This window comes from Schistocerca nitens, chromosome 6 (assembly GCF_023898315.1).
Source record: "Schistocerca nitens isolate TAMUIC-IGC-003100 chromosome 6, iqSchNite1.1, whole genome shotgun sequence".
NCBI classification, from domain to species: Eukaryota; Metazoa; Arthropoda; class Insecta; order Orthoptera; family Acrididae; genus Schistocerca; species Schistocerca nitens.
The window spans coordinates 569,859,687-569,871,360 of NC_064619.1; the positions used below are offsets into that span (position 1 = coordinate 569,859,687).

At 45.0% G+C, this 11,674-nt stretch overlaps 1 pseudogene; it reads left to right on the forward strand.

The window, feature by feature from the left end:
• The first annotated feature begins 5,106 nt into the window (after positions 1-5,106).
• Positions 5,107-5,224, forward strand: LOC126263850 (5S ribosomal RNA; annotated as a pseudogene).
• The last annotated feature ends 6,450 nt before the right edge of the window (positions 5,225-11,674 follow it).

Genomic DNA, 11,674 nt, shown 5'->3' on the forward strand with positions numbered 1-11,674 from the left:
TCTGCCTCCACAAAACTCTTTGGAGACAACAACAGCCACACTCTTTGGTTTGTTTATATTTTGTTAAGTACCTGCATGTGGGAGTCGCCATCAGTTGAAAAGTGCCTATTTCACTTGATATTTAACGATACTGGTAAGCACAAATTATGTTTTCCAGAGCAGTGCCTGCCACAAGAATAAAAACAGTGAATAATACCATCAAATTAATCTTACACTCGTAATATTCTTTCCACATACAGTGCTCACTTTTTCGTCTCTGTATCTGCCAAAAATGCACGACCCCCACAATACTCCAAACTAAATTGTATCATCTGATGATGAATCGCCAGGCGATTCGAAACCTGTCATGAATAAATAAGAACAGGTAACTATTGGGGCAGAGACGATAAAGTAGAGAGAGAAGAGGGTAGGACGAGATGGACAGACAGGGGGAGGAGGAATTGGATGAAAGGGGGGAGAAGGTGATGGATTGAGGAGGGAGGAGAATATTGATAGAGAAGGGGAGGAGGAGATGAATAGAGAGGGGGAGGAGACGATGAATAGAGAGGGGAGAGGCGGAGAAGGATGAGGGGGGGAAAGAAGGAGGTGGATAGTGAGGGGGGAGGAGGCGATGAATAGAGGAGAAAATGGATAGCAAGAGGGGAAGGAGGAGATAGAGTAATAGAAGAGTGGAATAAATACATACCCGAGCAACGCCGGGTACTGAGCTAGCATTGTTACAAAATACGGTTGTAAACCGTGGGCCGCACCCCGCCCGCGGGCTGCAGTTTGACGACCACTGTTCTAAAGTGAACTAGCTTTTGCTTAATATTATCGTTTTAAAAAATCTGCGAGCGCTCATTTAAGCCTTATAAACGACGTGCCTTTAAAACTTCCTAGAAGATTATAACAGTGTGCTGGATCAGGGTTTGTACCCGGAACCTTGCCTTTGGCGGTCAATCCTCTCAAAAACTGAGCTGTCAAGGCACGACTCACGACCAGCCCTCAGAGTTATACTACCGCCAGTACCTCTCTGCTACCTTCCAAACTGCATAGGAGGTACGGAGGTGAAGTTTGGAAAGCAGTAGAGGGCTACTGGCGGTAGTATAACGGTGAGGGCGGGTCGTCAGTCTTGCCTGATTAGGTCAGTGGGTGAGAGCATTGACCGCCAAAATTGGTAAGGTTCCAGGTTCGAGTCCCGGTCCAGCACACAGGAAGTTTGGAAACAGTGCGCGCTCACCTACAGAGTGTAAGAGTCATTCTACACTTGGTTCTTTTTATCTAACAGGTCCATAAAGAGGCTCTGTTGTGTTTTGCGTCATGTCCTGCCCATATACACACAGAATCACACCTCGTTTGCAAATCAGCTCGCTTGCAGATACGGCTGGAGTTGTTACCTTGCACCTCTTATGGAGTCGCAGTTCGCTTTGTGCGCACTGCTCTGCCCTTCAGTGGCAGCAGACAGCGTTCATGTACGCTTGCTGAGCCACCCACATTTAATCAAATTAATCCCTCCCTCTCCCTGTTTCACCACCCTCCCCTCCCACGCCACCTCCCTTGCTCTCTATCCCACACAGGATTACAATCTCAGTGTAAATTTCCACTATCCCGCACCGTGCAGTATACCCGTGCACTGTATATCAGAGCGTATTGAGTCGCAAGGGTCCCAATGGTAGCTGGGAGGTGCTAGTGATGTATGCATTTAGATGCGATGTTAATGACCGTGTGACGAACATTTCACATCCTATTTCCAAGGACAGTGTGTTTTTTTATTTTTTTTCTTATATTTGCATTCTTTCTTACGTAGTGCTTGTTCTGGTATACTCTTACGGATGTGGGAGCTGAATAAGGACGCAGCGCATTTCAAAAGTATTTCACAATGATCTGCAATCAGTGGCACCTGCTTTCACTACCAGTGTGTTCCGTGTTTTTGTTAACACCAACAACTTCACATCTTTTAATATCTTCTTGCGTTCTCGCTTCCCGCGCCCGGGTTCCCGGGTTCGATTCCCGGTGGGGTCAGGGATTTTCTCTGCCTCGTGATGACTGGGTGTTGTGTGATGTCCTTAGGTTGGTTAGGTTTAAGTAGTTCTAAGTTCTAGGGGACTGATGACCATAGATGTTAAGTCCCATAGTGCTCAGAGCCATTTGAACCAATATCTTCTTGAACAATAATGATCTTCCTTGCCGGATTCATTGAACCACGAGTGCCCTTGTCCTGTTCCTACAATACCTTATACAGGGACGGTGCTAAAGGCACCAGTAAGCATAACTAGATCCCCCTCCGGACTCGACAAGACGTGGCAGCCACAAGTTCACTCTGTTCAAGAAATGTTGAAATGTGTGTGAAATCCTGGGACTTAACTGCTAAGGTCATCAGTCCCTAAGCTTACACACTACGTAACCTAAATTATCGTAAGGACAAACACACATAGCCGGCCGGAATGGCCGTGTGGTTCTAGGCGCTACAGTCTGGAACCGCGCGACCGCCACGGTCGCAGGTTCGAAGCCTGCCTCGGGCATAGGTGTGTGTGATGTCCTTAGGTTAGTTAGGTTTAAGTAGTTCTAAGTTCTAGGGCACCTATGACCTCAGAAGTTAAGTCCCTTAGTGCTCAGAGCCATTTGAACAAACACACACACCCATGCCCGAGGGAGGACTCGAGTCTCCGCCGGGACCAGCCGCACAGTCCATGACTGCAGCGCCTAAGACCGCTCGGCTAATCCCGCGCGGCTTCACTCTGTTGTTACCCGACCACGATATTATGGCATTTGGCCTCCCTTGGCTGTTATGGGAAACAAGCGGTGACTTACAGTAGACTAGTACAGTGGCGACTAAGAAAAACGTGCCGGCCGGAGTGGTCGTGCGGTTCTAGGCGCTACAGTCTGGAGCCGAGCGACCGCTTCGGCGGCAGGTTCGAATCCTGCCTCGGGCATGGATGTGTGTGATGTCCTTAGGTTAGTTAGGTTTAATTAGTTCTAAGTTCTAGGCGACTGATGACCTCAGAAGTTAAGTCGCATAGTGCTCAGAGCCATTTAAGAAAAACGCATCGCACTGTGAATCATTTCAAGACAGTTGTGCATATACTATCAAATGTTTCATCGTGTCCTCATGAAACATCACGGTAAAAACTCACGACAAGCCGATTGAAGCGCCCTCGCTCCCAGGTGCAATAATACTGTAGTCGACTTGTGACCCCCAACGCTGGCGTAACAACTTACCACAGCCATTATCGAGTCATGGTATGAAATGGCGGCTGATAATGGCAACCAACAGCCATCCTAGCATATGGTCAATATCTTCTGCATAACTTTAGTGCCATGCGTGTCACTTCTCCCTCGATGATGTAACACTGTCATTTCCCTAGCTGTAACTTTCATTCTGCCCAAACCTATGCCTAGCGTCAGTTTTATTGTTGTGCAAATTCTAATCAACATGAATTGAAGCTTAAGGGCATGGATGATGACTATTTAAGGCTCCTACTTGAAAAGCAAAACAATCACAGCTGATACGTGTCTGTTTAATAAGCGACGGACTTCAAAAAGATTCATCTTTTAAGAAAATAACAGAAGAGAGAATACTGTGTGTTGTATATGACTTTATACACAGCAGTATGGGCTATGGAGTGGTGTGGCAACTGTCATCGTAGGGAAACTGGACAGAAGCAGAGATGATTAGCGAACAAGATGAGACAACAAACACAAGATTTACTTTGCTTGTATTTCTCCAAGAGTATGAAGTCTCATTACAAATAATGCAGTAAGAAACAGAGTGCAGCTATTACAGTGTCAACAACGGTGAAGCACAAACGAAGGTGTCGTAGCGTAGTGGCTCTAAGTGCAAGTGAGCTGAGCGGCTGCCACCAGGCATCGTATATTGCGATGGCAGAGGGCGCTCGAAGTACAGAGCTGCTAGAGAGCCTGTATAGGGAGAGAGTGGCCAACCTGACAACACGGCGGCCATTTTTCTGCCAAACTGCGGGCGGGACTTTTGAATGGCCAGTAGTGGAGTACACACTCACCGAATCAAAAGCACAAGACAATATTTCGAAATCATTCGTTAAATGCCTTTGTTTTTAAGAATAATGTGTTATAATAATTTTCACACAGCCAATTTACAGGTATGTTTTCAAATTTAACTATGTTATTGCAAGTTGTTTTACATGTAGTAAAACGCCAAAACGACTTACTTCGCATAGATAAGAGTACTTGGTTGGTTTGCACAAGGCTTCTGTTTGATTTATGTCAGCCCTGTTGACTGCGACTGCCCACTTATTTCGTCTTTCTTCATTGCGTGGAAATGCTAACATGCAAATTCCACCTTCGCCTCTATTGGAACAACCAAATGCAGTACAACCTGGCATCGTTTACGAACGTCTGCAGAACGAATTACAGATGTCAAAAACAGTACTGTACAATTACTAACGTGTTTACTTCAAACATGTAGGGCTACCGACTTCATCACAAAACGCTTCATTATTTCAATTCGTATTTAATATCGAAAACGCTAATTACGTACTAAAAACGATATACAACTACATCGAACATGCATGCACAACGCATAACAAGTCTCTCAATAATTCAAATACCTTTTAATCGTTTCCAAAAGTCCTCTGAACTTCAATTCAACTCAAAAGCACGGCGTACATAGGAAGCGCGAGAGACGTTTGGCGCCATTTTTCTACCAAAGCTAATCAATCAATCACGGGCAACTTCATCTATGGCTACCTTCTCCCTACACAGGCTCTCTAGGGGCTGCTGGAGGTGTGGCATAGTGGACACGCTCCATTGGGTTTGCCAGATCCTGTGCGACCTATTATCGGTGTCAGGCCGAAAGTTTCCATTCCGTTACTAACCTCGATACGCCACGGGGTGGTATTGATCTGCAGTATCAATTCCATGACTAAATCCTATAAGGAATTTAATTAGTTTAACATCAGTATTACTGCTGCAAACACAACTACCTAGGCTGTACAGAAACTGTAACAGATTTGGCGAGATAACATCTCTGACAGTTGCAGTGGTCTTGGCACTGTTGCTTCGCATGTCTATCTCGACAAGTCAAGCAAGGCGATTTTGTATACGTCAGTATGGCAACGCAGTGTTTCACAAGTATGTAAACAAGTGTCGGCCAACGGCCTTACCGCAGTGGTAACACCGGTTCCCGTCAGATCACCGAAGTTAAGAGCTGTCGGGCGGGGCTAGCACTTGGATGGGTGACCATCCGGTCTGCCGAGCGCTGTTGGCAAGCGGGATGCACTCAGCCCTTGTGAGGCAAACTGAGGAGCTACTTGATTGAGAAGTAGCGGCTCCGGTCTCGGAAACTGACATACGGCCGGGAGAGCGGTGTGCTGACCACATGCCCTTCCATATCCGCATCCAATGACGCCTGTGGTCTGAGGATGACACGGCGGCCGGTCGGTACCGTTGGGCCTTCATGGCCTGTTCGGGAGGAGTTTAGTTTTTTAGTTTTATAAACAACTGTCGTTTTGCACCAGCGCACGTCCTACGCAGTCAAATTTGTTCGTACCAGAGAGATTGTACTGTTAATCGCGGTTACTGGTTTTCTGCTGTTTTTTAATTTCATGCCTACTGTATTTCTGCTGTATTTCTGTATTTCTGTAAGGAATAGTCGACAATAGCATGGATTACAGAAATAACTAAAGAACTAGAAAGAAACAACATCAAATAATTGAAAATAAGGGAATGAAAACTTCTTAACAATAAAATACTAAAGTTAGTAGGCTTTCAAAGCAGAAGAAATTAGAAATCGAGAACAACGTGGATGGAAGGAAGGAAGAGACAGTATGGGGAGAAAATTGAGGGAGTATTGGAAGAATGGGAGACAACAACGAAGAAAGGAGAGGAATTGAAGCTGTTACCAGATCCTAGTAGGTCAGTACAGAGAAAAAAAATACTATTGTCAGCATGGTATGGTCACAACTTTGAATGATAATGTCACGCTGTCTAACAGTTTTTTGAGTCATCAGTCTTCTGACTGGTTTGATGCGGCCCGCCATGAATGCATCTCAGAATGGCAATTGCAACCTACGTCCTCAGTTATTTGATGGATGTATCCCAGTCTCTGGCTTCCTCTATACTTTTTACCTTCTACAGTTCCCATTACTGCTATGAAGTTAATACTTGATGTCTTAATACATCTCAACATTCTTCTGTAGCAGCACATCTCAAATGTTTCGATTCGCCGTTTTTCCAAATTCAATGCTTCGCTACTATACTATGCTCCGAACGTACATTCTCAGAAATTTCTTCTTAATTAAGGTCTATGTTTGATACTACCAGACTTCTCTTGGCCAGGAATGCCCTTTTTGTCAATCCTAGTCTGATTTTTACGCCCTCCCTGCCCCGTCCATCATGGGCTATTTTGATGCTTAGGTACCAGAATTCTAACTTGTGTACTTTGTGATCCCCAATTCGTATGTCAAGTTTGTGACTGTTCTCGTATCTGTTACTTCTCGTTACATTCGTCACTCTTCGATTTACTCTTAGCCCGTATTCTGTATTCGTTACTTTTCATTCCATTCATCATATCCTGTAATTCTTCTTGACTTTCACTCAAGATAGCAATGTCATCAGCGAATCTTACCACTAGCATCCTATTGACTGTGAATTTTAATCGCGCTCTTGACCCTTTCTTTTATTACGATCATTGGTTCTTCAATGTCTTGATTGAATAGGAGGGGCGGAAGACTACATCCCCGTCTTAACACCCTTTTTAATCCGAGCACTTCGTACGTCGTCTTCCACTCTTATTGTTTCGATTTGGTTGTTTGACATATTGTCCAACAGGTTAGAGGAAGACTTCTTTTCAGCATGTTATATGTTGTCTTTGCCCGGAACCGCTTTCAGCTTATGACAAGAACAGAGCAGCTGATTTGGTCTAGTGCACAGCATGACGACTCCTTTAATTTTGCTCAATTGTCTCCTGTATGAATCTCCAATATTTCATCTGCATAAGCGGTATCATCGTAATCATACTGATTCGTATCAATGGCGGCCCCAGAAGAAGGTCCGCATACTGAACATCCTCTGGTAATTTTCCGGATAATATTGTCGAATTCATCTTCGACAGGAGATGTTTCCTCTAACAGTAGGCCAATTATCTGCACGGTTAAAGAGCCTTAGCTCCCGGAAAAGTATGGGAAGAACTGTATTTTGAAGTACGACCTTCTGACTCCAATATGAGGTGTTTGAAGCGAACGGCAGTCCTTTTCTGGCGTAAGTTACTTGCGGACTGTTGTCTCCGACCGCATCAGACGGGGACCTCGGTGTCAGTAGGCCATATTGGCGTGACGTGTCGCACGGACCAGACCAGAGGAGACCAGGCCGCAACGAATGGAGAGCAGCGCATTCAGTGCGCCGACGCCGTATCTGCCGCTGCTAGAACGGCCGTCAAACCGGGGCTCATTGTGTACGCACGCCACAATGCGCGCCCACCTGAATCTGTGTCGAGGCGACGCGAGAAAGGGAGCCGTGGACCACTGCCTCGCAGACACACACACTGTTCCGAACCGCCAGAGGGCTGCAAAACACGTGGGCCCTCCGTCTGCTGCTGGCACAAAGGCTGGCGCAGTTACTAGAGGTCCCATCACTCGGGCCTTATTTCAGGGCAGTGTGCGACTGCAGCGGTGTGACTGCAGTATACACAATACAGCGGTATGGTCGGGCAGTATTGCTGGTGGAGAAGGTTGCCATAGGTAGTTGCTGAGGTAAGACCGAGGTGTTCCCGTTGTTGTCCGCCGATGGTAGAGAATATTTCGTATGGCCGAGCCATATCTGACTCTGTCCTTGCTTGTAAATCTGTCCATTGCACTCTCAGACTTGCTTCCTCTTTCCAACGCCGACAGCGCCCCAGTTTGAAAGGTATTATGTAGTATTCAGACTAGTGACAGGTCCGTATCTTCGTACGGAGAATTTCTGATTCGACTGTTCCCTGTCTTCAGCTTCTTCCTTCAGTCTGTTGTATCTCCTTCCATCTTTCATGTCGTCCAGGTTGAATTCTTCTTCTTCTTCGTACTGCGTTTCCTCTGACTTTCCCTTCGATGACATCATGTACGAGTCCCTCGTGTCTAAGTACATGTCCAATCCAGTTGGCCTTTCTCTGAAGATTTGTGCGCAGAATACTTCTCTTCTCTCCTACTCTTCGCAGTACAGCGTCATTTTTTATGCGATCTGTCCACTTGATCTTTTCCATTCTCCTCCAGCACCACATTTCAAAGCTCTCTAAGTATTTTTTCTCCTTCTTTCTCATGGTCCGTGTCTCTGCTCCATACAGTGCAATGCTCCAAATGTAGCACTTTTTTCCTCAATGCCAAACTCAACTTGCTGGTCAGCAGAGTCCTCTTCTTGTTGAAAGCAGCTTTGGCCATGGCGATTCTTGCTCGGATTTCGTTGGTGCAGTGGGCATCCTGTGTGATAAAACTTCCCAGGTACTTGAACTGATTCACATTTTCCAGTCCCCGATTGTCAACAGTTATCTTCAAGTGTGTCTCACGTTTTGATATGCGTATCACTTTTGCTTTTTCGATGTTGATTTCCTTGCCGTATTTTCTTCCCGTTTCCACCAAATTGTTCATCATGTGTTGCAACTGTCTCTGATTTTTGGCGAGCACTACCAGGTCGTCTGCATACTTGATGGTGTTGATGAGACGTCCTCCTACTTTGAAGTTTCCGCATCCTTTCATCGCTTCTCTCGCCAGCATTTCTTCATACAGGTTGAAGAGACTTGGCGACAGACAACATCCTTGTCTCACTCCCCTTCCTATTTCCACACTGTTCGTCTCTCCATAGTTCAGTCGTACCTTTACCCTTTGTCGCAGGTACAAGTTCCTTATAAGTCTCCTATTTCTTTAAGGATGTTCATCAATATATTCCAATTGACTCTGTCGAGGGCCTTCTGCCAGTCTATAAAACAAGCGCAAACTTCTTCGTTAATGGCCAAAACTCTCTCTGACAATATACTCATCATGCCAATGGCGTCTCTGGTTCCTTTTCCTTTCCTGAAGCCAAACTGGTCTTCTCCCATCACGTCTTCAATTTTGTTTTCCAACCGTCTATTTAGTATTCTTGCAGTGATCTTTGCCACCTGCGATATCAGACTAATTGTTCTATAATCACTACACTTCTTGGCTTGCTTTTTCTTCTCAAGAGTAACCATTGTAACGCCCAAAAAGTCTTCAGGCCATTCTCCAGTTTCATAGATTTTGTTTATGAGTTCTGTCAGAACTTTCAAACTTTCATTTCTGATTTCTTTAAGCAAATCCACTGGTATGTCGTCATCCCCTGTAGCTTTCCTACTCTTCATGTCGTTTATCGCCTACTCTACTTTCCTTGTCAGTACCTACTTCCTACGTCAGTACCTTTGAAAGGTACCGCGCATATATAGAAGTATTCAATTTATCCGTTGCCTACATGTATGTAGAAGTGGACAGATGAAAGAACAATGAATTTCATGAATGCGATGCCTCATCTACTACGAGAGCTTTAGAAAATAAGAATTGATATACATGGTCTCCCAGGAAAAAAACACTGTCAATCTTTAGGGACAGGTTTCTCACACAGAAGTAAGTAAAAAAGTCTAGTAAACACGGGCTCTAGAATGCGTAGCTTAAAAGCTATGAGCACTTGCTCTTTTTTTATTTTTTAGTACATACTACCTCCTCAAAAATACGAAAAGCAAAGAGCTCGCAGTAGGAGAAATGTGTTTCATAGAATCGAAGATGAAGAAGTGCTCATATCTCTTAAGGTGTGCGCTTCAGAGCCGTTATTTACTAGACAATTTTTTCTTGTTTTGGTGTAAGGAACCTGTCCCTGAAGTCTGTTGGTGTTTTTTGGTACTCGCAGTGTACCAAGACCATCAGTTGAAAAATGATTTCTCCCTGCTAGTAGAAGATCATTAGTAGTGAGCCATAATTTTAGTCTACGTAGGTCCTTAAGACTTCCAAAGTTTTTTGAAGTTTCATCAGGTTTGTTTCCATGTTTATGGACAGCAAGTGGCTGACTCTTGTTTTTCTACACTGTTTTTATACATTACTTTCCACGTCCCGTAACTCTGGTCGTTGGTGTGCCGCTTTTTTGCAATTCATAGTGTACTCACTGTGCTGGTGAACCACAATAAAATGTTAATGTACACATTTGATTGTTATTTTAGTGAGTCCGTCCACCAAATCGTGTCAAACGTCTCAGATCAAGAGGTATGTTGATGGAAAATGCTCTTTAAAGAGGAAATTCAAACTTCTTTACGAATCGCCAATTGCCAAAAACTGAAAGACGATCGTCCATACAATTGTAACTGGTACAGTTTTCCACATTGGTATTGGTCAAACTATTCGTCGACGAATTAGTTTTACGATATATTCAAAATCGTGTTTCAGTACTATAGAAAAGGCATGTTCCAGAATCAGTTGAGGAATTAAAGTTTCGGCAGTAGTTCGGATTCTTAAAAAAAGAATTCATCCACACTAATTCTCTTTGTCTTGTTAGCTGTAGGTTTTGCGGGATGTAAATGCTGCACAGGCGCACTCATTTCCACTTGCTTTCTTTCGTTCACTTCGCGACCATTGTTTAGTCCATGTAAACACTTCTCACCGGCAATTGATTGCTGCAGACGTTGCCGGGTACAGTGGGCGAACTTCAGGATGCAAATCATGTGGTCAGAAAAGTTGCGGGGCAATATGCCGGGCTATATCGTCGCCAATATGCAATTTATATGGTCAGTGTAAACAAACCTTAACACTACGATCCAAGGCTGTGAGTAATACGTGGTTGGTCGAAGGTCACAGATAGCGATGTTATTGGTCCGTTACACCCTTATTTGCACTGAAGTATCAGAACATGCTCTCGGTGGCCGAAATATCTCCTTTGTGTAATATGATATCTAACTTCTCTTTTGGAGTCGATGATCTGATATGTGGAGATTCATGATCAACAGTTTCCCCTGTCCACTCCAATGCGAACCGCGCTCGGCGCACTGATTTTCCGTTTTGGTCTTCTGGAAAATACTGAACATGAAAGAGATTGTACTTACTCTGTTAGATTACCGGGATCCGCACTTCCTCAAAGTGCTCTAGCAACAATGAGACTGGAAAATTTCCACCTCTTTCTTACTGGCGACTTCCTTCGCGAAATAGTGACCACAACAAATACGTATGCAGCAGAGAAAATGGGGTTTCCTTAACACTACTATCAAAGCGGCATTGACAACAGTGTAATACCCTTTCTTAGCGCTACGTCAAAGATCATTGTCAGAGAAATTTGACGAATATTTGATCATATTTCTTTGGCAAAGAAATAAGATCGTGTAATATCGGCCTTAGCCTCGCCTTGTTAGGAAACCAGCACGAGGGCGCGTTTTATCCAGCCACACCGAGACGCCCTCATAACTGCCGCAATACCCAACCCCACCAGTCGGCCCCGACACTGACCGTAACGAACTGAAATTGGACGTAAGGACTGCCCAAGTTCGGCTGGAGCAGCGCCGCTGGTGCGGAGTTCGGACGGGAAGGTAAAGCGGGGAACAGGGCGCAATCTGTTCGCCATTAATGAAACTGTCAGAGGGCGGCGAGCACAAAGGCGCGGCCTGTGTGGGGAGAGTGAATGGCGGGGGCCTCCGCGGCTCCTCGCGGAATGCGCGCCGGCCGTAATTGCTCGAGTGGGCGCCGCCTTTGTCGCCGCAAGA